Here is a 4,327-nt window from a genome sequence, read left to right as displayed (position 1 = left end):
CGGAAGAGGGGGAGTTGGGGGAGTGGGAGGGGGAGTTGAAGTGGTCAGCCACAGGGCAATGGGGTTGTTTGCTGCATGTGTCCCAGAGATGTTCCCTGAAATGCTCCACAAGTTGGAGTCCTGTCTCCCTAATGTAGAGGAGACCACATTGAGAGCAATGGACACAGTAGATGAGGTGGGTGAATGTGCAGGAAAATCTCTGCCAGATGTGAAAAGATTCGTTGGAGCCTTGGAGGGAGGTGAGGGGGGAGGTGTGAGCAAAGGTTTTACACCTCCTGCGGCAGCAAAGGAAGGTGCCAAGTGTGGAGGGTGGTTTGGTTGTGGGGGGGGCGGGGGTGTGGACCTAATGAAGGAGTCATGGAGGGAATAGTCGCTGTGGAATGCAGGTAGGGGTAGGGAGGGAAATATATATTTAGTGGTGGGATCTGATCATAGGTGGCTGAAATGGTGGAGAATAATGCATTGTATCTGGAGATTAGTGGGGTGAAGGTGAGAACCAGGGGGTTCTATACTGGTTGTGCTGGGAGGGGTGATATTCCAGGGTGAAGGTGCAGGCAGTGGAAGTGATGCACTGGTGGGCGTGGTTGATCACCTGGGAGGGGAAATTGCGGTACGTGAAATAGGAGGCCTCTGGGATGTGTGGGAGTAGCATTGTTTTTTCTGGGAGCAGATACAGTGGAGACAGAAGAATTGGGAGTAAGGGGTGGGGGGAGTGGGAGGAGATGTAGTCAAGGTAGCTATGGAACTAGGTGGGTTTGAAATAGATGCTCGTGTTGAGTTGTTCACCAGAGAGGTCCAGGAAGGGGAAGTAGATGTCAGAGATGGTCTGTGTGATCTTAAAGTCAGGGTGGAAGGTGTTTGTGAGGTTGATGAACTGTTCAACCTCCTTGTGGGGATACAGTCGATGCAATCATCAATGTAGTCAAGGAAAGGGGTGGGGGATGGTGCAGGTGTAACTGCGGAAGGTGGACTGTTCCATGTACCTGACAAAGAGGCAGGCATAGTTGGGGTCCATGCAGGTGCCCATGGCTACCCCTTTGGTCTGAACAAAGTGGGAGGATTCAAAGGAGTTGTTTGAGGGTGACGACCAGTTTCACCAATCAAATGAATGTGTCGTTGGAGGGGTATTGGTTGGGTGGGTGCTAGAGGAAGAAACGGAGGGCTTGGAGGCCTTTGTCATTACGGATGGATGTGTACAGAGACTGGATGTCCATGGTGAAGATGAGGCATTGGTGGTCGGGGAACTGAAAGTTATGGAGGAAGTGACAGCGTGGGTGGTGTCCCGAAGAGGATCCTGAACCAAGGAGGACAGTACGGTGTCAAGGTATGAGGAGATAGGTTCGGTGTGGCAGGAGCAGGTGGAGTCAATAGGTCAGCCTGGGGAGTCAGGTTCGTGGATTTTCAGTAAGTGGAAAGTTATTTGGAAAGGCAAGGACTGATTAGGGATAGTCAACGTGGCTTTGTGCATGGGAAATCATGTCTCATAAACTTGGATGAGTTATTTGAAGAAGTAACAAAGAGCATTGATGAGGACAGAGCAGTGGATGTGATCTATAACACCTTCAGTAAGGTGTTTGACAAGGTTCCTCATTGTAGAATGATTAGCAAGGTTAGATCTTATGGAATACAGGGAGAACTAGCCATTTGGATGCAGAACTGGCTTGAGGGTAGAAAACAGAGGGTGGTGGTGGAGGGTTGCTTTTCAAACTAGGGGCCTGTGACCAGTGGAGTGCCACAAGGATCAGTACTGGGTCCTCTACTTTTTGTCATTTATTTAAATGATTTGAATGTGAACATAGGAGGTATAGTTACTAAGTTTGCAGATGACACCAAAATTGGAGGCGTAGTGGACAGCGAAGAAGGCTACCTCAAGAATACAATGGGATCTTGATCAGATGGGCCAATGGGCTGTGGAGTGGCAGATGGAGTTTGATTTAGATAAATGTGAGGTGCTGCATTTTGGAAAGGCAAATCTTAGCACTTAATGGGGAGTGTGGCTAAACAAAGAGACTTTGGAGTGCAGGTTCATAGTTCCTTGAAAGTGGAGTCACAGGTAGCTAGGATAGTGAAGAAGGCATTTGGTGTGCTTTCCTTTATTTGTCAGAGCATTGAGGATAAGAGTGAGGGGGAGGTCATGTTGCGGCTGTACAGGACATTGGTTAGGTCACTTTTGGAATATTGTGTGCAATTCTGGTCTCCCTCCTATAGGAAGGATGTTGTGAATTGGTTCAGAAAAGATTTATAAGGATGTTGCCAGGGTTGGAGGATTTGAGCTATAGGGAGAGGCTGAATAGGCTGGGGCTGTTTTCCCTGGAGCATCGGAGGCTGAGGGGTGACCTTGTAGAGGTTTATAAAATCATGAGGGGCATGGATAGGATAAATAGACAAAGTCTTTTCCCTGGGGTGCGGGAGTCCAGAACTAGAGGGCATAGGTTTAGGGTGAGAGGGGAAAAATTTAAAAGGGACCTAAGTGGCAAGTTTTTCATGCAGAAGATGGTGCATGTATGGAATGAGCTGCCAGATGAAGTGGTGGAGGCTGGTACAATTCCAACATTTAAAAGACATCTGGATGGGTATATGAATAGGAAGGGTTTGGAGGGAAATGGGCCGGGTGCTGGCAGGTTGGACTGGATTGGGTTGGGATATCTTGGCGGCATGGACAGGTTGGACCGAAGGGTCTGTTTCCATCCTATACATCTCTATGACAGTATGACTTGAAACATTAACTCTGTTTCTCTCCCACAGATGCTGCCAGACCTGCTGAGTTTCTCCAGCACTTTCTGTTTTTATTTCAGATCTCCAGCATCCACAGTCTTTTGCTTTTTGGATCCTCACTTTCATATTCAATTCCTCTCATTATAAAAAATAGCATCCCATAAACCTCCTTGATGACATATTGTATCTGCATGCTGACATTTTGTGAATTAAGCACCAGAACATTTAAATCTTGCTGCATCTCAGATTCTAAAGTCATTCTCTGTTTGAGTAAGGATCATATTTTTAGTTCTTCCACCAAAATGAACAACTTCACATTGATTTTAGTTGAAGTGGGACTGACAGGAAGAGAGTTTATGTACAAAAGCAAGCTAGGATTTTGTGCATGAATAAATTTAGTAAACATATTTCGTACTATTCCCAATTGCTGCCATAGGGTGTATTCACCACTCCTAGGACAAACTTCCACCAACACTACTATGAGGTGAAGGGAGTATAGTGTGACAGAGAAAAGGGCAGCCACTATGAAAAAGTTGGAGGCTTTATAGTGAGTGAGGCTCAATGAGGAATGAGTGCAGGTGTCTGTAGGGGAGAAGGGGCTAACTTCATAAACACTGAGAAGAAAAGGAAGGCAAGGGGTCATATAGGACCTTAAGCTGTCGGAGCAGAAGTAGGCCATTCTGCCCATCGAATCTTTTCCTCCATTTAATAAGATCACGGCTGATCTGATAACCCTCAACTCCACTTTCTTGCTTTTTCCCCGTAAGCCTTGATTCCCCTATTGGTTGAACCCTTGTCTATCTCAGTCTTGAATATTCTTAATGACTCAGCTTCAATAGCTCGTATGGTCAAGAATTACCCACAGAGAGAAGAAATTCCTCCTCATTCCTCTCTTAAATAGAAGACCCCTTTCTTTGAGATTGTGCCCTTTGGTTCTAGATTCCCTCACAAAGGAAACAACTTTTTTGCATCCACCCTGTCAAGCACTGTCATATATCAATGTATGTTTCAATAAGGTCACCACTCGGTCTCACAATCATCTACACTCCAATGAGTACAGGCCCAGCTTACTCAACTTCTCCTTTTAAAACTGGCCAAACGTAAATGGGATCAAGCTAGAGAGCTTTCTCCTCTGCTCGGGTATCTTTCCTGTGGTAAGGGGATTGAAGCTGTTCACAGTATTCCAGCTGTGGTCTAATGAGTGTCTTACATAGTTTTAGCAAGACTTTCCCCACCTCGGGACCCTCCAAACCCATGGCACCAATGTGGATTTCACTAATTTCCTCATCTCCCCTCCCCCCACCTGACCCAGATCCAACCATCCAACTCGGCACCACCCTCATGACCTGTCCTACCTGTCCATTTTCCTTCCCACCTATCCATTCCACCCTTCCCTCTGACCTATCACCATTACCCCCACCTCCATCCACCCATTGCACTCTTAGCTACCTTCTCCCTCAACCCCACCCCCTCCCATTTATCTCTCCACCCCGGAGGCTCCCAGCCTCATTCTTGATGAAGGGCTCCTGCCCGAAACGTCGAATTTCCTGCTCCTCGGATGCTGCCTGACCTGCTGTGCTTTTCCAGCACCACTCTAATCTTGACTCTGATC

This window comes from Chiloscyllium plagiosum, chromosome 19 (assembly GCF_004010195.1).
Source record: "Chiloscyllium plagiosum isolate BGI_BamShark_2017 chromosome 19, ASM401019v2, whole genome shotgun sequence".
Classification (NCBI taxonomy): Eukaryota; Metazoa; Chordata; class Chondrichthyes; order Orectolobiformes; family Hemiscylliidae; genus Chiloscyllium; species Chiloscyllium plagiosum.
Note: the sequence above shows the minus strand (reverse complement) of the source record.